The sequence below is a fragment of the Candoia aspera genome, chromosome 3 (assembly GCF_035149785.1).
Source record: "Candoia aspera isolate rCanAsp1 chromosome 3, rCanAsp1.hap2, whole genome shotgun sequence".
NCBI lineage: Eukaryota > Metazoa > Chordata > Lepidosauria > Squamata > Boidae > Candoia > Candoia aspera.
In genome coordinates, this window is record NC_086155.1 from 199,307,999 (window position 1) to 199,335,880 (window position 27,882).

Consider the following 27,882-nt stretch of genomic DNA (forward strand, 5'->3'; position numbering starts at 1 on the left):
GGCTTCAATCAGCCTTCCAATCTGTTTCCTTGTCCTGGGATATGAAAGTTTGTGGGGACTGTGAAGAGTCTTTTATACTTATCTGATCAGGTTTGGGTTGGTAGATTACAATCCTTGCATGTTGGAGCAGAAATGTTCAGGAATGCTGTAGCTATCAATGAATGTGGGATGGCTAAAAGCATCACAAGATCTCCAAAGGCTGTCTGTAGCTTTAGTTACACTTTCAGTAGCAAAACAATGAATTACAGTCATCAGCTCTGTTATCAGTTTGGCAGGAGCTGCAAGAGATTTTTACACTAAGAGAGATCCAATTCTGTCAAAAGAGTGGTAAATAACATCTAGAACCTTTTGGAAACAATAAGTGCGTTTTATCAGCTGGACTACAAAGACAGCGAGAGAAATGGTATGGATCCAGGTACAAGGAGATAAACTTGAAGGGCATTTGATTTTGTGTTTTGGCCCCTAAACATTCTGAATTAATCTTGCACCTAATGCTGGAGCCTTGTAAAAGAAGCCATTAATAAATGGCAACTGGCTCTGCTCTTTGTTGTTGTTGTGAACCCACTCTAGAATTAATTTTTCCACTGGTTGGATATTTACCATGTGGGTTTGGCAAGAAAAGGTGACTGCTTTCTTGAAAGCCAAGGCAGTCAATATTCTTCTTGCATGCATAGTGGCAGAACAACAGCTTCAAGGTGACTGGATGTTTGGGTTTAGGGCAACACGCTGCGTGTGTTTTGGTAGAAGACATAAGGACTGTGTGGCAGTGCTGCGCTTGGATGCTGAAAAAGTAGAGCGGTGCACGCACTGCAATGTACTGGTGTGGTAATTAAAGAGTGGTGCAACGTTGCAGTATATTGTACTACAATCAAATTGAATTACCCATTCAGTCACATCCGACCCTTGGCAATTCCATAAGCCAGCTCTCTCCACCCAGCCATGTGCACGTGTTCATCCAGGTGTACATGCTGGTCCCAAGCCTAAGCAAATGGGGAGGGTTAAGGAAAAACCTGGCAACCTACCTTGTAAAAAACAATTGCCAAGAAAATTCCATGAAAAGGCTCTCAAATGATTGTATTATAAAGGAGGGTCAAAAATCTGAACTGCTCTTGGCAGTTCTTACCATTGGCCATGTAAACTAGGTGAATTCCAATACCTTAGTTGTGGATTGAAGTCTTGGATTAGGATCCGGGAGATCCATTTGGAAACTTTCTTATCTGTGTTGATGCTTTTCATCAAGCTTTGACTTCCTCTGTACTAATCTGACAACACCTAACTGACCAAACTGATCTTGCAAAGTCAAACAGGTTTAGAACAGATTAATATTGGAGTGGAAGAGCACTAGGGAATATACACAGTGAGACAGGATGGAGTGGGGAGGATGTCACAACAGGCAAGGTAGTGATAGAGGAAGTGCTATCCAAGCCCTTTGTACATGCATGCAACACTGATGCAGTTCGGAAGGGACAAGGCTTGGATCATGCTGTTGCAATTGCCACCTTACCTGTTGGACATACCCTGATGATGCCACTGAATACCAGAGCTGCAGCACTGGAGGAAGGCAATGGCAGACCATTTCCATATTGTTACCAAGAAAACTGCTAGATGTGACCATGAAGTCACAAGGAATTAAGCTCAATCTGAAGGAAGGTCTACCTTCTGCAACCAATTCAGAGAGTATAATAACTGCCAAATCCCCAGTAATCATTTTGGAAGAATGCCCACAGCATGGTCTCAAAGCTCCAAATGACCCCACCCCAGCAAGGATGACAATCTTGAGAGAATAAGAGACAGAGACAGAGAGAAAGGAGAGGGAAATGGGAATGGCCTTGAAGGACAGGAGGAAGAACTGCAACCAAGGCAATGGTCAGATAAGAGGGGGCTGAGCCCAGGTGAACAAAGTAGCATTAGTAAATGTCTCAGACAAGCCCCTCCCAGGTTAACACAAAGATGAAGGGAGGGAGGGAGGGAGGGAGGGAGGGAGAAGCGCATTCAGGTGTGCAAGACTGTGTTACTACAGCTGTTACAGTAAAAGTAGTCCTGACTTACAAGACATTGATTTCTTAGTCTGGTCTACCTTGATGGACTGACAGAGAGAGAGAAAGATGATAGGGAAGAAAAGTGATTGATTTTTTTTTGGCGTTAATTTTGTATTTAGTGATTGATTAGAACACCCTTAGATTGAGGCTGGGGTGCAGTTTAACAACAACAACAACAACAACTATAATAACAACAACAACAGATATTTGGGGCAAGTCACCAGAGCTCTCTTCAGGCACATATAGGCAAGGTGTGCCTTTGCAATGTTCTTGAAGGGTTATGTTACAGATCAAGCTTGTTCTCATCTCAGAGAGAACAACTTGCATCATGAATAGACCTCATCAGCAATTCATTGCATTCATTTCCTTGACTCTTGACGCACCTTGGATCATCTGTCTTGCTGACTCATTGATGTGACGTCTTTACTAATAATTCTTGGGATCATAACAACATTTTTTTTTCATATTTGTCTTTCCCCACCAATGCAAATACACTATTGCTTGTTAGGAGGAAAAGTGGTCTTAGTGTTCTCCAAAGATCTAAGACAGTATAATCAAATAATTCATCAAGGGACTGCATATGAATTTCACCAAAGGGAAGAGATATAATGAAAGGCAAACACATTTTGCATCAGCTACCATTTACTTAGGCCAATTATCCAGATATCCTTGGACTGAAAATGCACAATATTTTCACTGAATTCAATGCTTGGGTTCACACAACATGCTAAATTAGGCCCAAAGGGGGTTGGGTAGTTTGTGCTTCAGTATCTTGCCCAGCATGTCTAAACATTATCTGAGTCAGCTACGTGAACTAGATCACCGAATTAAGCTATAATGATTTATTTGTTTGGGTATATCGTATTATGTGAGCATAGTCATTGTGTTTTCTTAAACTGGGTTTATTGTTTAGAGTGTGTGTGAATCCCACTAATGAAACCCATAGACCAGTTTTGGGGTATAGTCCTCTGCAGCAGGATCTCTGCCCACTCATGCTACCTGGGAAATCTGAGAGTACTTGCCCAGCACTTCAGGAAGATGTGAGTCAGGAAAGGCTCACCAGGACAACTGTGGCTAAGAGACAAGGAATCATTTCACTTTTTGATCTAAGTGTTTCTTGCTGAAGCTCTCAAAATAATCATGGAAGGAATGGAAGCTAGTTCAGATCCACATTTTTGCATCCATTACTGAGAAAACAACACCAATGGTCAGTGATGATGTTTCCAAAGTCAAGGGTATTAACATTAACCTGTAGACACTTCTTTTGGTCCCTGCTTAGATTCCTTGCTTCTCCTAATTTTAATGATCATCCAGCACCTTTAAAAAATAAAAATGGAAGTGGCTGTAGCTTAATTTGGTTTGGAAATATGCTTCCCTGCCAAGAAAAAAAAAAGAAAGTTGGAATAGTAAGGGACTTTGGAAGGAGAAGTATGAAGGGGGTGAGAACAAATAACCTCCAAAATCTGGTTTCTAGTAAATATGTATTTGTGACTGGCCATGCACCTTCCCCCCATGGCAGCTATTTTGGCAATAGTCAAGCCCAGCCCCGACAGCTATTTTGTATGATTGCCCACCGTATGCTCTAAGAACTCCAAATATGCTCCCTTAGACCAAAAAGGCTACCTATCTCGGTTTGAATTCTTAGATTTTCTTTCACAAATGGCCCAGAAACAGCAGGAGACTTTGTGGATGGAGGAAGAAAAGACCCTCCAGAATTTACATCACCTGTCACATTTCAAATGAGGCATGATGATACTCTCCAGTTAGAATGCACTTGTTCACTGAAAATTTAGTCAAATGTTCAACTCTCCAGCATCACAAAACCTGATCTAAGGACTTTCTGTAGAACCTGTGTATGTGTGTGTCTGTGTTGATTCTGCTATCAAATACAACTATAATACATGATTATGATGTATTCTAGAGCCTTATGGTCATATCCTGAGCAGGCTACATCATAGCCTGACTATTTTGGGGGGTTGAATCTGATTTCCATCCTTGTAGTGAGACCCTTTTCTTCTTTTGTTCTGAGCCATGGGGAAGATACAAATGCTGGGACTCTGGGATAAATACAATCACTTTATATCAACATCAGCCTTACGTCAGGTTAAAATGTGACTTATGTGAAAATGTCTGTGTCTCCCAGAGCAAATAATGGGCTTCCATAGACAAGGGAGAGGGGGGAATCATTACTTTGAGATGGGCAGCTTTGAACAAACAAATACAATCAAAGAATAATGGCAGCTCTGAGACCTAACAAGATCTGCCCATAGGCTGCTCTGACAGTCTGGGGCAACATTTTGCCAATAAAATGTCTCAGATTGACTCAGTGTCAGCCCCACTAGGTAGACCAGACCAGGAAATAACAGGAAGGTTAAAACTACTTTTTACTGAGATTGGCTATAATAACAGAATCCTGGAAGTTTGGTTGAGCTGAACCTCCTCTTCCTTCTTATACTCCAGTGAATTAGGGAGGCATCTGTCTGAGCCACTTCCAAATGGTGTCTGGACTTTAAAAAATGCTTCAGCCCCTTTTGCCTAGGTAATGGTTCCTGCATATTTTGTCAAGGTCATCTTGCTTACTCTCTACATTGAATCTATGGAGGTGACAGAGATAGAGTCTTGTAATCTGATCTGGGATTCATTCCATCCCATAGACCTCAAAGAAGTGATCTCCACCACATGTGATCTGGACTTCTACTATTTATGGCTCTTTCAGGATGAAGTGGTGGTGTGATAAGCTGGATCACAGAAGTGCTCAACAACTTGCTGAAGGACTGTGTGGTGCTGCCTGCCTTGAAAGAGACAGTGATGCACTCCCTCAAGAAAAGGTCTTCTCCAGATCTGGCCATACTAGACAACTACCATCCAGTGTCCAATTTTCCCTTTCTGGAAAAGGTTGTAGAGAGAATGGTGAGGCTTCAACTGTGAAGCACCCTAGAGGAAATGAATTATCTGGATAGTTTTCAGCCAGGATCCATGCCTTGGCATAGGATGAGAACCACTGTGTAATGACTGTATTACTCAATCTGCATTAAACTCGATTCATACGTGATTATAGCAGAAATCTCTTTAATGGAGAGTAGCATACAGAACAGTGAAAAAGTTGCGAATGAAAGTTCCCACGTTTTTCCTAAGTTAAATGACCCAATGAGTACAATTCCCCCTCCCTCTCTCAGGCATGCAGTTCAATTCCCCCTCTTCGTGCCAGTCAGTTCAGCTTCACACAGATGTCTCCAACCATTTGGCAGCTCGACCTTGGATACCAGAGATAGTCCAAACAAGATGTTTTCACACTCCTGGCATGTTCCCCTGCCCAACTCCACTGACCCACAAGTCCCAACATGTGTTAGGTGCATTCATGCATGTGAGTCCAATCAGATGTTCTGGGAATGTTTGATTGGGGAGCATGACACACAGTGATCATATTGTTGGATTGGAGCTTGTATGGAGTACATGTCTCTTTGTGCTATTAGATATCTGAGTGGCATTCAGTACCATATCATGGTATCATTCTGGGATGCCTTCAAGGGTTAGAAATTGGAGACACTGTCCTTCAGTAATTCTCCTTCCTGAATGACCACTTCCATTTGGTGTGGAGGGTGGGGAAGGAGAGAATCAATGCCCATGCCAATGTGGGGAGCTTCAGGGTTCTTCTCCATTTCTTCTGCTGTTCAACATTTACTTGAAATCTTTGTGGTAGATAAGAGTCAAAACTGACTTGATGGCATATAGTTAAAATAAAAAATAAAAAAAGGCTCTCTAGAAGACTAAGAGGTTCTGGGCACTTCTTCTCCAAGGGACATGTTGCTCTAAAGGGCTGGGCAGCCACTGAGAAGGTTCACAATTGTGCCTTATGGTTCTCTAGACACCATAAGAAGGAATCCTGTCATTCTTTCAACTGCTGAGCATTACTTTGTGAAATCGTGTCCAGTTAATTTCATTGTGGCAATCCAGATTCAGAACAGATCTGAGGGATTTGCCTTGTGATACTTGTGAAGACCTTTCTGATCCCACAGTCTTTTAAAAAGCTGATAAACATTTATTGACCAGATTTATTGAAATTACAATAACAACATTTATGCTGCTTCTATCGATCTGTTTTTAGCAGTTTTTGGATATTAATGATTTTAGGTGTTTTTAGTATTTTACTGTAACCTGCTCTAATAATGTTCTTGAAGGATGGGGTCACATAATTTTTAAATGATGCTAGTAAAACAGATTGCTGTTTTATTGAATACAGCAGAAAGATCTTAGCAAATGCTTAAGTTTTCCATTTGAAATCAATGAGAAGTAAAAGTGCTTAACATTTGTTTTTCTAAACGTTTAATATAATATAGTAAGAGTGGATTGCAGTTATAACTGTTCATAATCACCTCTTACCTAAAAATTAAGGGGGGGGGAGATGTAATCAAAGCATGTGTGTTTGCATGCACAAATAAATAACATTAACTTCATTCAAATAATACAAATTTCCTTTCCCCCATTTTTTTTCCTCCCTCCCTCATCTCACTTCAATCTTTGTTCTGGAGATTCTTACCAATCTTTCCAGACTGCATCCTGGCATTTCATTTTCCCATTGCATTTATGAAAAGACACCAGTTATTCCCTCTGTGGAACCAGCTGTAAAGTCACAGCATTGATTAATCAGCAAAGGTTACTTTAAAGGGAAACTATCAACATCATCAACATCCTCTTTGCTGCTTGTCAACTGAAAAATAGCTGATCTTTACTCTGCAGGACCCTTAGGTTACAGACTTATTTCTTTTTTCTTCTGAACCTGTTAGCACTGGCCTTCTGCAGGAGGTGATGGGTGGCTAAGATGGATGGTACTTTCATCGCTCAGCCCTATTTTCTGAAGGATTTATTTCTTGGTTTTTTTCCTATTTCCTTTGTTCCACTGAAGAACTCAAAGTGATGGCCAAGATTCCTAACTCTCCCCACAGCTTTGTCCTCACAGCTATCTTATAAGAAAAGTTAATCTGAGACAATGTCAGAGGTTTTACCTGAATTTCACAAGAACCAAAAGCACAATCTGTCAAGTATGCATCCGGACAGTAAATGCCACCACTTGCCAATTAGATCCATGCCCCTCCTGGCTGGTGAAAGCAGCTCAGGAGGTGACATGTGGTTGGGCCCAGGCGATGGTTAATACATCCTTGAGGGAGCGGGTGTTTCCAGCTGTCTTTAAGGAGGCGCTGGTACATCCCCTCCTCAAGAAACCATTGTTGGACCCTACTGTACCGGATAATTTTCGTCCAGTCTCCCACCTCCCCTTTTTGGGGAAAGTGGTTGAGAAGGTGGTGGCATTACAACTCCAGAGGCTTCTGGAGGAAACGGATTATCTAGACCCCTTTCAGTCAGGTTTCAGGCCAGGATATGGGACAGAAACGGCATTGGTCACACTTATGGATGATCTCTGGCAGGAGCGGGATGGGGGTAGTGCATCCATCCTGGCTCTTCTTGACCTCTCAGCGACTTTCGATACCATCGACCACGGTATCCTTTTGGGTCGGCTCAGGGAGTTGGGGGTGGGCGGCATAGTTTTGCGCTGGTTCACCTCCTTCCTCCAGGGCCAGTCCCAGTCGGTGATAGGGGGGGAGAGATCTGACCCTCGACCTCTCCTTTGTGGGGTGCCACAGGGCTCGGTCCTCTCTCCTCTCCTATTTAACATCTACATGAAACCACTGGGCGAGATCATCTGTCACCACGGGTTGAGGTATCATCAGTATGCTGATGATACCCAATTATACATCTCCATCCCGGGTGAGGTAAGTGATGCAGTGACTGCCCTCTCTCAGTGCCTGGGGGCTGTAGGGGTCTGGATGGGGAACAACAGGCTTTGGCTGAACCCTGGTAAGATGGAGTGGCTGTGGGTTAAGGGTTCCTCCGTATCCGGGACTTTGTTATCTTTAGTTCTAGATGGGGTTGCACTGCCCCAGACAGACCCAGTGCATAATCTGGGGGTCCTCATGGACTCAGGGTTCCTGCTCAAAGAGCAGGTGGCAGCCATGGCCAGAAAGGCCTTTGCACAGCTTCACGTTGTGCACCAGTTACGCCCTGTCCTGGATTGGGGGGCCCTTTGGACAGTCACTCATGCCCTTGTTATCTCCCATATAGACTACTGCAATGCACTCTACATGGGGCTACCCTTGAAGAGTATCTGGAAGCTTCAGCTGGTCCAGAATGCAGCTGCGCGGGCTATTTTTGGCACCCCTAGAAGGGCGCACATAACATCTTTGCTATGTGAGCTGCATTGGATACCAGTTTGCTTCCGGGTCCAATTCAAGGTGTTGGTTATCACCTTTAAAGTGGCATGGGCATGGCATGGGACCTGGTTACCTGAGGGACCGCCTCTTCCCTGTATCATCAGCCCGTCCCACCCGCTCATGCAGAGAGGGCATGCTGCAGACCCCGTCAATAAGAGAATTCCATCTGGCGGGGTCCAGGAGCACCCACCCTTTGGAACATCTTGCCCCCGGAGGTGAGATTAGCCCCATTGCTTCTAGACTTCCAGAGGAAGTTGAAGGCCTGGCTCTGCCACCGGGCTTCGGGCAGGGAGGACAATCGACATACTTGGGGTTGGCTAGTGCCTTAAAGGGCCCCTCCTGCATAATGACTGAAGAGATCATAGCCATCTAGATTGTTTGAGCTGGGGTAGTTAAGAAATTGTTTTAGTGTTAGTTTTAATGGGATTTTATTAGAATTTTATTGTATATTTATTAGAATTTTATTGTATATTTATTCTGTATTGTAAACCGCCCAGAGTCCCTCCGGTCTGAGGAGATGGGCGGTGACAAATTTGATAGATAAATAAATAAATAAATAAATGCATGATGTCAGAGACTAACTAGTTGCAAATCATGATTAAGTGTCTTTCCCCACCAAGTAAGTGGGGAAGTGATGCCGTAGCTGCCCTTTCCAGGTGCCTGGGGGCTGTTGGGGTCTGGAAGGGGAACAACAGCCTTCAGCTGAAACCTGGTAAGATGGAGTGGCTGTGGGTTAATGGCCCCTTGGCTCCTAGGAATATGCCATCTTTGGTTCTGGATGGGGTTGCACTGCCCCAGACAGACCCGGTGCGTAACTTGGGGGTCCTCTTGGACTCACGACTCTTGCTCAAAGAGCAGGTGGCAGTCGTGGCCAGGAGGGCCTTTGCGCAACTTCGTGTTGTGCGCCAGTTATGCCCCTTCCTGGAGTGAGAGGCCCTTCGAACTGTCACTCATGCCCTGGTCATCTCCCATATAGACTACCGTAATGCACTCTACATGGGGCTACTGTTGAAGAGTATCCAGAAGCTACAGCTGGTTCAAAATGCAGCCGCACGGGCAGTTTTTGGTGCCTCAAGATCAGCACACATTACTCCCTTGCTCCGCAAGCTGCATTGGGTGCCAGTTTGCTTCTGGGTCCAATTCAAGGTGTTGGTTATCACCTTTAAAGCCCTACATGGCACGGGTCCAGCTTACCTAATGGACCCATTACATCAACCCTTCCCACCCAGTCATGCAGAGGGGCATGTTGCGGACCCCGTCTGCATGAGAACTCCATCTGGCGGGGTCCAGGAGGCGGGCCTTCTCTGCAGCAGCTCCCACCCTTTGGAACATTCTATCCTCAGAGGTGAGACTGGCCTCCTCTCTTCTGGACTTCAGGAAATGGCTGAAGACCTGGTTTTGTCACCATGCCTGGAGTGGGGAGAGGAAGAGCCAGTCTTGGGGCTGGTTGGTTCCCTTGTCCTGCCAGGACTGGTTCCGGTCGCCTTTGGGTGGAATTAGATCTGCCATCACTTGGATTTTATTATATTTTATATGTATATTTATTTATATTATTCTGATTTTATTGTATTTTATACTGTTTTATTGTGAACTGCCCAGGGTCCCCTGAGTGGGGGGGATGGGCGGCAATAAAAATATGACAAATAAATAAACACATACATAAATAAATAAAAAACCTGTAAGTCCTCAATTAGCATTTGCGTTTTAGCTATCAAACCCAGCCAGATTTAACAGGTCATTGTTGGATCACTCACAAGACAGCAGCGACCACAAACATAAGTACCTGTCATGTACTGCCTACCGCAGAGTAAAACACTGACGCTGATTCATGCGAGAGCAGGTTCAGGTTTATTTCTTACGTAGCAACAGTTGCGAAAAAAGCTGAGAGTGAGTGGAGCGCACCGGTGCGGGGTTTAAATACCCCGCGCCGGTCAGCGCCCCCTCACCCTGGGTTACGTCATCCCCCCTTTGTCCTGCATGCTGTCTTGCCGGTAGGTGAGGGGTTGCGAGGCCTCAGCGGGTGCCCCGGGATCGCCCATCATCGGTTTCCTCATTCAGCCGGTGATTGCTGTCAGCTGGGCGATCTCCGTTGCGCTTGTGCTAACAGCTTGGGTGTGCCTCGCGATCCGCCTATCCTTTGTCCTTTCCTCTCTCTCTTTTGTGTTTTGATGGCTGCATGCCCCAGCTAGGGTCTGTGGTTTTTGTTGTGCATGCTATGCTTATCTTGAGCCCCTTCCTCTGTTTCCTCATTATTGTCATTTGTGCCGTTGTGCTGATGTCTTCAGCTCAACGGCACTCATGACAGTACCTGGCAGGCCAGGACACAATGGCTGTCCATGGCAGCAACCAGCCTTGGGTGGGGAGGGGATGAGGGTGCTAGGCGCTGCAGCCAAGCAGAGCTGGAACAGCTACCTGAATGGAACAAAGTTCTGGAGAACATCAGCTCTGAAGGGCTTAAGACAATTCAGAGGTGGCCATGCTGGCAATGGGCCAAGCAGAAAGAACAGACCTATCCTAAGAAAACATGTTAGCTCCTGGTAACTTTGTGGATAGTTCCATGTACATTTGTTGGCAACATGGAAGTGTTTTGCATTTCCTGGATGCTTTTTCAATATCTTGGTCTAGTATATCTACCTTAGTGGTCATTCTGCCCATACACACCCTGAGTTGTATAAGCCATAGAGGTTACTGGTGATCAGGAAACCTCATGTTGCAGTAGAAACGAGGGTTGTGAATTGAATGAATTGGTAGTGGCCGTATTGCTAATAGGATGAGCAGAAAGTGTGGATCTGCCCACAGTGTAATATATGAAGAAAGAAGTTTTGGTTGGATATAAAAGACAGGCTTCAGTTCTTCTCTGTGGGCATTTTCAAACCATTGCCATTGTCGTTCCTCGCTTTCTCCAAAGCAGGTTTGAAACCAGGCTTCAATTGGCCATCTTGAAGTTCAGGAACATGTGGAGGTCAACATGAACCTATCAGTTCTCCTTTGAACTGACCAATAGAAGAGTTTTTAAAAAAACACCTTCATTCAGTCAGCGCTTCCCCTCCAGAGCTGTTGTGAGTCCCTGAAAACCACAACTCTCCTCCCCTGATGTTCTCACAAAAAAGAAAATAAATGATCCAGAACAAAATATATTTGCAGAGCATCTGTCTATCATCTCTACCTATCATCTGTCTATATCTATATCTATATCTATATCTATATCTATCTTCTATCTATATCTTCTATCTTCTATCTGTCTCTATCATCTATCATCTATCTATCCATCTATCATCTATCATAATCTACATGCAGAGATGCTTGGTTCAGTGAGCTAATACACAGACAAAAAGAAAGAGAGAAAATAACAATAGTACTTAATAAACATAGTGGTAAGATTTATCTATTACACCATTATGAACTAATCAATCATTGTTTGTTGGTGAAGGCACAATTTCCAGTATTCACACAACATACTAAGCCCAAGCCAAAGAATACATATGGTGCTTAATGTGATGTGTGAACCCAGCCCAATTCACCAACTGATTCTGACATCGTCTGCTAAACAATAATATTGTTGGACTGGTTTCAGGTCCAGGTGTTGTGTACATGTAGCCATTAATGTCTGTAAACCATGGTTTTATAGCTCAGCACTCTGTGTCGGCCCAGCCAATCATAGTTCGCTCAATAAAATGCAGAAAAGAAAACCATCTGTACCTCCAAGCTCCCGCTAAATGTGATGGGGATTTGGCTGAAACATGTGGACCTGTCCTTCAGCGAAGAACACGGGGCTGTGCCAAGAGATTTATGTCTTTATTTTGAAAGGTCAGGTATCTATTCAGAAAGCCAAAGTAGCACTGAAAAGATGCTAGGAAAAAGACAGGGGGGAAGAAGTGACAGGTTTAATGCTGTGCATTATGGAATCACTGCTCCCTGCTGGATTTCAAATTGCAGCTGAGCAGTTTGAGCCTTAATAGCAGCAATATTTTATTTCAGAGGTGCAAGTGGGCTCTTTCCTGCAGAATGAAAAGCATATTCATCTGCGATATTGCGTTTTGGAGGTTAAAGGCTTCCATGGGGTTGTAGAGGGAATGCTTTGCTTGGGGATTAGAGATTTCTTCTCCCTCAGCAGTCAGTAACAAGATGGCGTCCTGCGTTTCTTCTCTCAGATGCATACCAGGTTAAAAAATGGATGGTGTTCTAAGTAGAACAATGGCACAAAGCTAGGGGGAAAGAGTTCTGAATGCAAGTATATTTTTTATATAATAAGACAGGCCCTAATAAATAGTCAGCCAATTATTGCTGCCCAAAACAACCATCAATTATCAGCTCTACAACATCCAAGATATCCCTTGTAGTTAATGCTAAACTATAACCATCATCAGTCCCAGCTGGAAGGGTCAGTGGGGAGGGATCTGGAGGGCTACTGATGGTATAAATGGACAGATTGTGGGGTTAGAATCTTCAACACTCACACATAACTCCAGATCATTGATGGCTAAGCTTAAGAAAAGCAGTCCTAAGGCACATCCTGGAGAACCTTATTGTTTACCTTCTGATTTAAGAATGTCATAATTCAATCTTCAATGGAAGAGAATATCTATAGCTCAAGGCTGACCTGTGTTTGCTCAGCTTGGTTGTTTCATTACCCAACTAGGTAACATCATCACTGGCAGTAATGAAACATCTGCAAGTAAACAACCAAGCTTAGAGAACACCAAGAACTCCTTATTCTGATGTGCAGTGGCTGGCAAAAGGGAAATCCTGGAATGAATATATACACAGACATATACACTCACTCCCCCAGGGCTTAAGCTGTGTCATCAGATGTGTATATGTCCTTTGTGTTTTACTCCATTTAGCTAAAAATATCTCTACCACAGCACCCAAGATTCCTTGCATCAGCATTTTCTTTATTTCATGTTTCCAAAAGGATTTGATTTTTTTTTAATCTAGTGAAGGTCATTTTTGCATATATTTTCACTAGCTGAGAATATGTGCCCTTTGGGTATGACAGAGATCTGTTCAGTTTAGAAAATCCCATCTTCTATGTTCATATAACTGATTTAAGACTTTCTTGATCTTTTAAGTTTAGTTGTATAGTGTTCTTTTCAAAAAACTAGAATAAGTAACGTATGAGGGAGAGATCTTTCTTCAGTTTGTCAACTTAGTCCTAGAAGAAAGATTGTGCAGTGTGACATAGTGGCTACTGTGTTGGATTGGGACTAGGAAGATCTGGGTTCATATTCCTAGTCAATCATGGATTTCACTTGTCCATCATGTTCTCTTTGCCTAGCCAACCTCATGGCATCATTGTGGAAATTAAATTGAGAGACAGAGGAAGAAACTGTGGTTCCTTGGAACAAAGATAAGCAACCTCTCCATGGCCAGGGGTCTCAATTAAAAATTTTTGAGAGTGCAAGAATCATGGTGGGGGTGGCAATGAGGAAAGTGAACAGAGATTTATCATACTTGTCTGACACAGGAACTTCTATTTGTGGTTGGTGTTTCAGGGGAATTATGGGGAGTATCTTTGTTCTTCAAGTTTGTCTCAGTAGATGGTTGTGTTTCCTACCTCCAAATGGTGAAAAACTATTAATTTACCTGAAAACTTATTCAGAGCAGCAGGAGAGGAAGAAAAATGGAAGGGAGATAGGACAAGTTCTGGTTCTGAATAACAGCCTGGAGCACCAATTTACTCATCTCTGCCTGGTTATGGTTATAATGAAGATGGATGGATGGATGGATGGATGGAGAGAGAGAGAGAGAGAGAGAAGAGATGATAGATCGTCTTTCTCTAGTATCTTCTTTCTGACTCCTCTGCTCCTTAAGGGCAACTGTGCTGTTACAACATCCCCTTTGAGCCATTTCCTCTTAACTCTACAGCTCCTTTGTTCCTTCCTCCAACTCCCTCTCTGAAATGCCAGGAAGTTCATGAAGTCTGTCCTCTCTCAAAGTCATCCATCTTGTTACTCCCTCTGGTGCTGGGCCATCTTGACATCCAGACCCAAACAAGAAGCTAATGGCATCCCTGCTGTTTTAGCCTTGTACCTTTCTCTTTAAAAGGAAACCAAGACCAGGCTAAAGCTCCTGCTTCTTTTTTGGCAGCAGGAGAAGCAGTTTAATTGGTTTGTGTTTTTCAATCTCACTTGCACTACTTGACTTCAGACTTGTTCAGAATAGTTCCTTATTCTCACTTCTTCTGTAAGGCAAACATTAGAACGCCTCCACATTTCTTGGAGCCCAGTAAACTTAGATGCCATTCAAGATTGAAAGCAAAAAAGGTAGAGAAATGGAGGAAAAAATATAAAGAAGCAAGTTGTGAAATGGAGCTTAACTGCCCAAGCAAAGAAGGGTGCTTCCCACATAAACAAGACTGTGATCCTAAATCTTGTGGAAGTCCAGAGAATCTACCCCTGAGTATTCACTTCTCACAAGTGGCAGCACTGGGGCAAACTTGGTTGCCCATAAAAAGTGAAGCAGAGTGAGACCTGGTTAATATTTGGATGGAAAACCACCAGGGAATACCAAAGTTTTAGGCCAGAATAGAACATTGAAAAACTATCCCAGAAGCAGCCATTAACAAACCACTTCTATACCATGCCAAGAAAACTTCATGGATGTGATCATGCAAATCAACAAGATGAGCTTTTCTTGAAGAAGACTTGTTAGACATATTTAGGTTCACATTCTGCTCTTTCTGATGGAGTTTTTAAAGGTTAATAAATAACTCCAAGCAGCTAACAACAATCTTGCAAAGTAGAAGCGTGAACCAAAGAGAAACTTGCACATTAAGCTTAATTGTGTTCAGAAAAGAATTCAGTCTTCACACAGTAGTTTGATGAAGGGGAAAAAAAAGTAGCTTACTTTTATTCAGTAGATCTGGATACAATTAGCTTCATAGTAGAAAGCACTTATTCATCACTGGTTCTTTGTAGACACATTTCTATGGAAATAGAAATGTCTGCGTGCAAGCAAGTTGAAAGGAGGAGAGCTGCATTCTGCAGCACCTCCTGCTTGCAGGTGTGCCCAAGAGGTAAGATGGAGATTGTTAACCCCCAAACCCAAGAAGGAGGAGGAAGTGGAAATCAGGTGACCCATGTGACATCCCACAAGCACAATAGAAATGCATTTACTAGAAAGACCCCCCCCCCTTATACTTGTGAGACAATGCTGAGTTGACCCCTGATAATTCCAACACTTTTTTGGCTTGCAAATGTTTTTGTTAGGGCTATCAAATGTTTTGTAACTTTTCCACTGATTTTTTTTTAACCCGCTTGATCAGGAGTAGGTTTTTCTGCTGTGTACTTTACTGAAACTTCTAGACAACCATATCCACTGTTAAGACAATACCATGAGACATGCTCAAGCAACCCAGTGTAAGGTAGAAAAAGAAAAGAAAATTTCTTTGAGAAATTGCAAAACAAATTTTAGCACAGCATTGGACTGTTTCTAAAATTTCTTGGAAATGGTGAAATGGAACTTCCTGCTCAGGCACTCGACAATGATCAGGGATGAGTTCCCATTTGCAAAGCACTGTAGTATGTTGCCGTGTGATCTCCAGCTGGAGAAATTCCTCTATGTGTCTTCTTCATTCGCACTGCAGAATCCAGCTTTCCTGGATGAAGAATGTGAGCAACCTTAGGTCCAACTGAATCTTTGCTTTGCTTTAAGTGGAATATACAAAATATTGGAAAGAATGATCAATCAATGCTGTTAGGGAGGACAAAGAAGTCAGTTAATGAATACAGGTAGTCCTCGACTTATGACCATACATTTAATGACTGTTCGAAGTTACGACACCACTGAAAAAAGTGACTTGTGACCAGTCCTCACACTTACGACCATTGCAGAGTCCACATGGTTACATGTCCAAGATTCAGGTGCTTGGCAACCAGCATGTATTTCTGATGGTTGCAGCATCCCAGGGTCACGTGATCACCATTTGCAACCTTCCCAGGGGGCTTCTGACAAGCAAAGTCAATGGGGGAAGCTGGATTTGCTTAATGACCACAGCAAAAAAGGTCGTAAAATTGGGTGCAACTCATTTAATGACTGCATTGCTTAGCAATGGAAGTTCCAGTCCCAGCTGTGGTTGTAAGTCAAGACCTACCTGTGTGACAGCCAGAGTAACACCTGTTTCATCCCCTTGCTCCCACCTAAAAAACAAAAGACTTGGATCATCACATTTAATGAATGGGGGTCTGCCTGCAGCATTTTTTATCTATCTTAACAAATATCTCAGATTTCTGTTATTTTGTGTGGATACTTGTTTGTCTCTTGCAGTAGATACATCTGTACCCCAGGAGAATAGAAAAATACAAAACTCCTGAAAAATTCTTCTTTGTCTGAAATTCAGAGGCTGGTATTTTCCTGATACCTCACTGTGTTTTCAGACTTTAGCTACTCTTAGCTGGTGTTTCATCTAGCTTCCATTTAAAATGACTCATTTTAGGGTTAAGGTGTGTTTGAATTGTTTTCTGTGCCAGGGTATTTCTCACACTTAACAAGCATCAGCTATATTTTAGAGACCTGACAGCATCAGGTTGCTATATTGGTTAAATTGGAGATTGCTTGGTTCTTCTTCATCTTCCACCTTCAAAACCATCAAGCAGGCTGGTTTTGGAGATCAACTGATGTGGATGCAGCTGCTCCTTGAGATGGGAGCTATTGGATGGTGTCCCTCAGAGATTTGTTCAGTCTTCAGTGTTTCCAGTACGAAACTGCTGGGGGAGATTGTTAGATTTCTAGCTGGATGCTATCTGTATGCTGGTGACACCCAAATCTATTGCTCTGTGAGATATTCTTCTTTTTCTCTAAGTGGTTGAATACAATCAATGAGGAGATGGGGGGTTGTCATCAGCTTGACAAAAGCAATGTTGTAGTGTTGCAGTCTGAGCCCTGCCTCTTTTCTATGTGCCACTAAAGTTCACAAACACAAACAAGAACACAATAGCACCCTCCCAAATCACATTCCTCAACAAATGATAAACAGAAGCGTAGTGGAGATACTCACCTGGCATGCATATTATCCCAAACTAGAGTTTGCTTTATCATGTTTTTAAATAATTATTTTTTTAAAAAATGATATTGGTATATGTTAAGCTGTACATGATGTCTTTTAAACCAAGATGGCAGATTTCACACAGCATGCTAAAGCCACATTTTAGCTTAGTTCAATGTGTCAGTATAACCACTATATAGTGATGACATCTACCAGACACTATTTCCCATGAATCTGTCTAAATTCTTTTGAAACTTTTGGCCACTTCCATATCATCACCATTTCCATCCCCCAATTTCTTAAAACAATTTCAAACCAATCCATGACTGTTTCCATTTCCACCAGCTTTGAAACTCTGCTATGAAGGAGAAAGGGCTAAGTTGCCAGGCCTCCATTACTTGGTTGCATTGCAAAGGCATGGGGGGGGGGCAAGGGGGCAAGTAATGAAAGATGAGCCATGACATCATGACACAAACCCCACAACGTATGTCCTTCTGTTAGATGTCCAGATACAAGGACATGAGGTTGGGGGTTGGATCATGATGTTACTGGAGGCATCGCACCCTTTCTCCATCATTGTGACTAACTGCAGATGCTTGTAGAACTTAAGAGTTGGGTAAGGCAAGGGTACCTGTTAATGGGAAAATATCCCACCCACAGGCTTTTCAGAGCTGTAATGCAAATGAAACATCTGTCTCTCCTGCAATTGGGAAAACATCATAGCTGCACCAGAAATAAATCAGTTCAGCTGGTGAACACAGCTGTTCTTCTGAAATCAGATAGCTCGAAAGCCAATTCTACAAGACCCCAGTGTAGATGTTTCCTAAACTGGTGGCCTTTACATTCTGTGGTATCAAATTCCCCAGTTGGAAACTGAACTGTGTCAGAAAAATCCACCAGTATGGATTAGGTCCACCCCCTTTTTACTTTCACTGGGAAACAGAGAAGCCTATTTTTCTTTATTTAACAATGCATTATTTTAGACTCCTCAGTCTTATCTCCCAGTAGCTTCCCTTTCCTCCAGATACAGTTCTGGATGCCTAACACATTCCCTGTCCCATTTTGCCTTTTTAAAAATATTATTTTAATTGGATAAAAAGTAGCCAACATTCTGCAAAGCCCTGGCCAATAACACTGTATTTATTTGCAGCAATAAAAGTCCTGGGATGGTTGAAAGCTTGTTTTCTGGTCAGGAGGCATTTTGTAACTGTCCATGTCCACAACATGCTATTCCTCCAGTAACGTCATGCTCCAACATGTCCTTGTATCTTGACATCTAACAGAAGGATGTAATTTGTGGGGCTACAACAGTAGCCATTTTGAGAGTCCATCCATGACACGCTCTCAAAATTCCAAATCTGTCCCTGTCAAAATAAGGTTGCTTTGGGATAGCAACTTAATGCATTTCAGCAAAACTGATGGAAGCCACAGCCAGTGTTTACAAAGTTTTCAAACAGCATTAGGGAATAGCTGAAGTCTTCTTTTTCAGAAAGAAAACTCTGGTCTTGTTTTCAGGCCACATTCTGTGGGATGCAACAAGTTCACCCAGCAGGCTTTCAAAAGTGGCACCTTCTATGCTGTATTCTTCTTTCCATGATTGGAAGGACAAGGTAGACCGAACTGTCTGGCTAGGCTTCCTCTTTTTTTTTTTCCATAAAAGCACAGCTAAACAGGAGATCAATGGATATCAAAAATCATTCTGCTAAAATGCTGAGGAGGGATGAGATGCTCACTATGCAGACCACTGCTTGCCCTGCCAGAATTCCTTTGTACTGTATAGTTCGCAAGATAGGTTTACACTGCACAACTGAGGTGTCAAGAATTGTGACCTTCAAAATGAGAAGGCTGTTTCAGTCACTTTGGGGAGAATCTTGTCACTCCATGAGGGGGAAGAAAAAAACCCTAGAGATCACATTGTCTAGGAAATGAATGTTCTTTCAATCTATATGACAGGAGGAACCTTTCCTTCTGCTTCTGTGTCCCGAGAGACATTATGTTAGCTTATATTAGATTAAAAGTTTATTTTTAAGCTTCTTTTTGGCCCAAACAGCAGCCAGTGCAAGACCTCAAAATACAATGGAAGCAATCCTTTTAAAAAAGAGCAAACAAGGGTTAATTTTAAAATGTGGGAGGGGTGGAGGAAGCTTAGCCTCTATGAAATTGTAGGGCCAAGTAATAACACTAACTAGGTTTAAAGCCTGGATTTGCTTGTTGGGTTAAATTTCTGTATTTGTCTTAGAAAGGAAGGCTGTTAATGTTGAAACAGTCTTTCAAAAGATGGTCATCAATATCTGGAGAAATATCATGGATCCAATCAATATTAATATACACAATTTGTTCTTTACAGTTAAAATTTCAGTATTGGGAGGGGTGAGGTGGCTTAATATGGTAGAAAGAAAACAGCAGAAAGTTACAGTACATTCTTAACAAAAAACATTTTAAAAGTCAGTTCAAGCAGGAATAATTCCTTAGGCAGATTATCCCAGTGGGAACCATCAGGGATATCTGTAGAGTGTGTCAAAATCTGCAAGATGGCATCATGACACACATCTTGGGGTAGTTTTTTTTTATTATTATTTTTGGTGCCTTCAAGTCATTGTTGACTCCTGGCGACTGCCTGGACAAGTCCCTGCAATTTTCTTGGCAAGATTTCAGAAGTGGCTCGCCATTGCCTCCTTCCTAGGACTGAGAGAGAGTGACTGGCCCAAGGTCACCCAGCTTGCTTCATGCCTAAGGCAGGACTAGAACTCATGGTCTCCCAGTTTCTAGGCTGGTGCCTTCACCACTGCACCAGACTGGCTCTCCTAACACACATCTACAGTATACAAAAGGGGTAGGACTTTGATTGGGACACCACACCACCATCCTGCAGGTTCTGACACCTTCCCCCTTAGCTGTTCCTGGAAACAACACAGTTCATGATGCACCATCATTATCAGGAGCATTCTTAGAAGAAACAGCGACTCTTCTTACTGGTAAACAGCAACACCCTTTGTTCTTCAGCAGTGCAGGCACTGATACAACTAGATCATTTTGAATTCAGACTTATCTTACACTTACACATACGTACAGCAGATCACTCACTTGCTACAACACATGAATCCTTTAGAAGTTTATATGGCATTGCTTCAGTTGTGAAACTGACCCAGGAAACGTGTCTCTCCCTTTCTCATCCATCAATTCATGCTAATTGCTGCTCTGGAAGAAGTACACATTTATGCAGCAAACGAACAGTTTCCCGCCCTGATTTTCTTTGAACATCATTTGAAGTTCTGCATCTTCAACTCATTTAAGTTATATATCTCTTCTTGAATAATAAGCACCATTTTTAATTAAAGAATAAAATATCTTTAGAATTAAAATCATAAAAGTATCCATCATTTGTACATAGCTGTCTCCTTTGTTAATGAGAGAGGGAAAAAATTACTATATCGGTCACTGTTGGTGTCCTTCCTAGGCATGGGGGTGGGGGTTTTATTTAATCTAATTTTCTATTTTGAAGCAATACACAAACCAAAGCACAGTTACACTTTGCTATTCAATGTTCAATATTCAAGAAGAATCTACATAGAAATGCATACAGCCAGGAGAATAAAGTATAAAGAAGCATGACATAGGAGAAATTTTTAAAAAAACTTTTTAGGCAGCACTGCAATATAGAAATGCATGTTTGATGAAAACTACCCAAAAATGCAAACAAATCTTGATTAAAAAAAAAATTGAGCTAGTGTAGGCATGGAAGAAACCAAATGTGTAAAACAAGCAAAGGAAAAAAAAGAAAGAAAGCAACTGACATTGACAAATTTGGAAAAATGAAAAACCCAGGGTTCTTCCATATTAAGTTGCAGCTCCCTTTTTCAAATGTGAGGAACCTTCCAGATACCAGACAATATTGTATCTGAATGCTTGCAGCTGTGATTAATTCCATTTTCTTTATTTCTTATTGGTAGGAGGGCCTTGTTTCAAGGACACAATTGGCACTTCTGAATTGGGAGGTAATTCTGCCTTATTTTGAATAGGCATTTGTGCTGATTTCAACCCCACCTTGCAAGGGTTATCTCACTGCAGGCATGCTAGTTTGATGTAGAAGCCCAAATACAAGAATCCTGGCTTCTAACTATTTTTAAGGGGACCGAGTTTTGCCACCTTGCCTGCATTGAAACTCCTATTTATTTATTTCTTAGAAAAAAGAGATCCGTGCTGACGCATGAAACTGAGTGGGGGCGGGGTGTGGAGGAGTAAATAAGCACTGATTGTTTGAGCATTCTGTGAGCTCATTCATTGGCCAAAAAGGAGAAATGCAGATTGGCTGGCAGTTCCCTAGATCCACAAATATGTAAGTATGTTCCTTCTATTGTGTCTAAGTATCCCCAAGGATGAGGAGATAATCTGAAGCAGTGTTTCTTAACTTTTGCAACCTTAAGATGTGTGAACTTCAACTCCTAGAATTCTGGGAGTTGAAGTCCACACATCTTAAAGTTGCAAAGGTTGAGAAACACTGATCTGGAGGCTAGACTGCCTGAATCAAAGTTGCACACATGACAAAGCAATGTGAAATGACTGGGAGATGAAAAGGTTGGGGACTTGCAGGTGTACTGAGATTTGAAATGTACAAAAATGAGAAACGGAGAAAAAACTGAAATTGACAGATTGGCCAGCTTACCTTCTGATCCTTGATGTTTTGCCACTAGTTGCCTCATCTGGTGCTTTCATGCAGGACCAAAACCTAAGATTTTGGCCCCCAAATGCAACTCTCATTCCATCATGGTCTCAGCCAAGGAAGAAAGGACCCACTGAAGTGTTTACAGTGGTGTTTTAACAGCCGCACCACCAGCAGAAATTGAACAGATGATGTTATTTTCTGTTGAGTTAAATTTCTGCTGGTGGTGCAGCTGTGGAAACCCTATTCCATTAAAAAAAAAACAAGAAGAAAAATTCATATTTTCACCTTTTTGAACCATTGGAAAAAGCACTCTGGTTCTTTTACATCCATTCAATTTAGCTCATGCACAAGGGCTCTACACAAATGAAGTTCTGTACTTTTGCAAGCATCGCCCTGATGCCATATGTTGAGCAGCCAGCAGCCTGAGATTCCACCCCCCTTCCTATTCCTTTTTGTTAATGACTTAAATGGCATTTCGTCCAAGAAATTCTGAAACAGAGGCATTGCTCAATTGTGTGGAAGTACCGAGCTGTATCGTGCTGGCAAATATTTCATAAACATATGTCAGCCACTTAGAAGAAATGCAGTTTATTTGTACATTAATTACATTGACACTCTGGGAAAATATTTGAGTATTGAGAGCTATTTAAACAGACAAGTGTGAAGAGTGCTAGCTATTAAAGACAAGCAGCATTTGCAATCAAACTAAAAACAAAAATGCAACACGTGGGAGATGGTTCACTGTACTGTAAATCCAATTCCCCCAGCAAAATCTATACCAGAAATGTAGTCCTCATTTGTATTCCATGTCATGTGAAAAGGGACTGTGGGTTACATGCTGTATTCCCAAGCAGGTGGACCTGGAGATCCAAGTCTTATGCTCAGATTACCACCAAGGGTTCCTTATGTGCTTTGGAAGAAAACATCCTGACAAACTGAACCTTGGTCTCTTCTGGGAAGAAGTGACTGCTAGATTTCAGATGCTTCACACTAGAACTCCCACACTCCCTCTGGTTTACAAGCTAAGACTGACTAATTTCGAAGTCCAGACAGGGTTGTCCACCCAGTGTTGTCAAAAATGATGATGAACACGAATGGGCTATAGAAAGTTCTGTGACACACACACACACACACACACACACACACACACATTTTTAAAATTGTGTTTCAATAGCACCATTGGGACCGGCATCTTGACTTTGTTGCCCATAGCCTGTGGACACCCTGAGTCTAGAATTCCTGGATGGGTGGTAAGTTGCCTGTTGGTGATATTTTATACATCTTGCTTGCATTCACATTTTATTCCTGAAGCTTTAATGTTTTTTAAAGAAAATATGGATGATTTACTTATTTTTCCAGTGGGAGTGGGGCAATTACCCAGCTTAGTGTAGAAATCCATTATCCTGATTCTTACAACTGCCAGGAGGACACCACTGAGAAGCCAACAAGCAAAATATGGGGCAATTGTTCCTGATCTTTGCTTCCCTCAGCAATGGATATGGAGGGAGTATGGAACTATTACACCTAGGAGCTGTTGATAGAATAGTTTGGACAAATCAATCTATTATTAGACCTTGCCACCAATAATGCAACTAAATAATGTTAGATTTTTGAATTAGAATCCTAGAGTTAAAAAAGGCCACTGAAGACACCAAGTCCCCCCATTCAATGCAGGGATCCAGATTAAAACATCTTCAACAAGTGGCTTTCTAGTCTCTGCTTGAACCCAGCCAGTGAAGGGGAGTCCACCACCCTTCTGGGCAATAGGTTCCACTTAACAACATTGAACCTTCAGCCCCATTTTTGTAGAGCCAGGAATACTATGGATGTCATTGGAGCACACACCTAATATTTCACTTCTTCATTCACCCAGCATTCCATTCTTCACAGCTGCTCCTATATTTCTATAATATAAGAACATCTTTTTCTGGCCTGATGTCCTCAGGATGAAGCATGCTGCCTGCAAATTCTCAGAAGTGCATTTTTAACATATCAGAATGCTAGATGAGCAGAGTATTGGGTTAGAATATAGCAAAGGACAAAAAGGAAATGAACCCTGTTGCTAATCCCATTTTAAGAAAAGAAAAGAAAAAACCTACTTTACCCTGCCTTGATCCTTTTTATAAGCCAATAAAGCCAGTGGAGAGTGGACAGGGCTGTTAGGGCCATAGGGTCCAACCCCTGCTCAGTGTAGGAATCCTAACTGAAGTATCCCCAACAGATGGCTGCCCAGTCTTTGCTTGAACACATCCAATGAAGAAGAGGCCATCAACTTTCTGAATTACTGATCCTACGTCAAACTGGCCTAATTGCTAAGAAAGCTTTTTCTGATGTTCAATCAGGATTTGCCTTCCCATAACTTCCATTTTTCTATGTCAGGCCCTCTGAGATGAGAGAGGATTTTATTTTCTTCTACGTGACTTCCATTCAGGTATTTGAAGAGTGTGATCATATCCTCTCCAGTCATCTGTTCTCAAGACTAAACATAGCCAACTTCTCCAATTTCTCTTCATAGGACTTAGATTCTAGTCCTCTGATCATCCTTGTAGTCTTCTCTGAACTTGTTCCAATTTTTCTGCATCTTCTTTAAAGAATGGTGCCTTAAAATGAATATAATGTTCCACATGGAGTCTATCCAAAGCAAACTAAAGTGCAGTGATTATTTCCTGAGATGGGGAAATTATATTTCTATTGATGGCAAACTAAACTTGCATTTGCATTGAGCCACATCGCACTGCTGCTTCATAATCAGTCTGGAATCAAAGACTATTCCACCATCTTTTCACAAGTAGCATTACCAGTCCATTTACCTGCCATCCCATGGTGCCACACTTGCTTTTTGTTTCCTAGGTGAAGTACTTTGCATCTGTTACTACTAAATTTTATTCTGTTCATTTCAGTCCACTTCCCTAACCTATAGGGATTGCTTTATTTCAGTTTTTTTAGAGATAATAGCTATCCCATCTAATTTGAGTCCTCTGAAAATTCCTTCAATCTCTTTATATCCCCCAAATCTATTGAGGAAGTTAAAGCTGAGACTAGGCTATGTAAAGCTGAGACTAGGCTAATCTGATAGCTTTGTTCTTGACAAATCCATGCTGACTTCTGACAACTGCAATATTGTTTTAAAGGTCTTTATACAGTAGATGGATCTCTTTGTGATCTACTTTAGAACATCTCCAGAGAAGGATCTTCCTTCTGGAGCCCCTGTCTTCCCCTTTTTCAACATAAGGACAATTGAATCTTTCTAGGCATCCTTGAGAAACCCTCACCAGTTCTAAGAAATTCTCAAGAATAATTCATAAGGGTCCAACCAGACCATCAGGTAGTTCCTTCAGTATCTTAAGAAGAGGTATGGCCTCACCGTGTTTCTCTAAATCTAAGTCTCAAACTTCAACCTGGCTTTTTTCATAATTTTCTACTAGAAGACATTCTTCTTTATAGGAGAAGATTGAGTCAAAACAGGAGTTGAATAGCTTTGTCTTTTCTTGGCTGCCATTTTGCCATATGCATTGGGAGCTAGTAAACTGATTCTTTTCTTTTTCTTTTGAACACATTTAAAGACACTTTTTGTGTGTGTGGTTATTCTGAGGTTTTGCTTTCCTGGCATCAGTTCTATAGATCCGGTCTGTAGACCCCTGGTGTGACCTGGCCTCATTTCCATTTCCTATCTGTGTTCTTCCTCGTTGTCAAATATGTATTGTTTTTACCGCATAGTTCTTTCTCTATTTTTTTTTCCTCATAAAATTATTTGCAATGCTTTTAGCATCTTCTTCTTTAGGAAAACCTGGCCTCTTTTTCCATAAGCTTCTCTTGTCAGCAATCCTGCTTATTACAGTTTTGATTTGATTAAACTCCTTTTTTCAAATGGAAGGTATGTATTTGATGTGACTCACCTTTAATTTCCCTTAAAATTGAAAATTCCAGTATTATAGGGTCACTTCCTCTAATGTTTTTGTTACTTCCACTTCCTCTGCCAAATGTTGTATGTGGATTCATATCAGGTTAAGGACAGGTGATCCTCTTCGGTCTTCCTCCATCCTGTGATGGAGACAGTTGCTACCAAGGCAACTGAATTTTTCTGGAAGGACCATGCTTGGCAGAGTTGTCTCCCAACAGAAGTTGGGGTAATTAAACTTTCCCATTGCTCCTATTTCATGTTTCATCCATATTACTTCCTTGGCTGGGCAGGTGGACAGTTGACATGAGTAAGTATTGGATTAATTTGTGAAATTGTTTTACAGTGTGTTTGATATTGGAATTTTATTATATATTTATTGTTTTATATTGTAAACCGCCCAGAGTCCCTCCGCTTGGAGGAGATGGGCGGTGACAAATTTGACAAATAAACAAATAAATAAATTTGTTCCTCCTCTCTATACCATTGCCAGGTTCTGAGCAGAAATGGATATTCTTAGCATACTATGCAACCTTCCTTCTTTTCTGTAGCATTGGTCCATTTTGAAAAAATAGTATCTTTCAACTGCTATATGCCAGTCATCGGAATCATGCCACCAGGCCCCTATTATACTTGTTAAACTGTATTTGTCTTTCTGTACTAAAAGAACAAGTTCATCTTGTTTATTTCCCTTACTCTGAGCATTAGTGTACAGACAATGAAAGTCATGAATTTTATGAGCCAATATATTCAATGCATATTTAAGAGACCCTATTTCAGCAACATTCTTGCTTTCTACCATGTGCAAATCTGAGATCCTTACTTCAGGATTTTCACTTCTATCTCTCACAAGATTAAATTTAGAGTCCTCCTAATCGAACTGGCTATGGCTTGGCCAAACATATTTGTGCTGTTCTTTTCAGATGCAATCCATCTCATGCTAGCAGTTCATCATCTAGATAATTGAGACAGTGGTCCTAGGAACCATATCTTTCCTGTCAGTGCCATTTGTGGATCCAGTCTTCTCATCTTTGGCAATGAATTCAGCAAAGAAATTAGGTGTGATATGCTTCCTTCTGTCTGTCCTCACTTTGCTACCAGTCTGATTTATTAGTTTATTCCCAGGCTCTAGTGTTATGACACTGGGAGACTGTCAAAGGAAATGTATCACACTCGACTTCATCATCTGAAAAGTTGCTTTGAAGGGGGAGCATTTTCCCACTTAAAGTACCTATAAATAGATTGCTACATTAGCTGAACCCTGGGATCCTGGAGGAGGAGCGAGGCAAGAGTTCCTTCCAACTTCTGCAGATCTTCAGCTTTGCAAAAGAAAAACTCCGCTGTTTCCTGTGAAGATGAACTCTTAAAATTTCCCATGCAGTGTGCTTTCAGCAGAATCCAATAAACATTAAATTATTTTAACCAATGTTAAATATGTTTGGGATTCTCTTGAATTTCCTGAGCAAGAACCGTATAATAAAAAGCAAACAGGGCTTTGGGTGGAAATGCAGAAATGTAACCGGAAGTTGGTTCTTTTGTATCCTGGAGCGGTGTGGGGACATGGACACGTATGCTCCATGGGAAAAGATATTTACATGTGCTCTTGACTATTGACTCATAGGACAATCCATGCAAAGGATCAGGGAAAGGGTCACTGAGGTGGTTAAATGCCTTGTGGAAGGAAGATTATATTTCATGGTGCTCTGCTATCTGAAAAAAATAATTAGCTTTGATAAATGAAACTTGAGTAATTTCTGCTGTATGTCAATTCTCCTTTTCTTAGGCACAACTGTTGTTGCTATTTCCCTTCTTTGGGGGGTCAAGTGGCTTTGACTTTTATGGTCAAAGATTGAAGTCCATCAGGCTGGGGATGATTGCCTTGAGTGATCAGTGAGCCTGACTGGGCAAATATAAGGAAAGGCATCACAATGACCTTCAAACCTTTGAAGAGCTGTCAGAGACCAGTGTTTCTCAACCTCAGCATCTTTAAGCTGTCTGGATTTCAACTCCCAGAATTCCCCAGCCAGCAT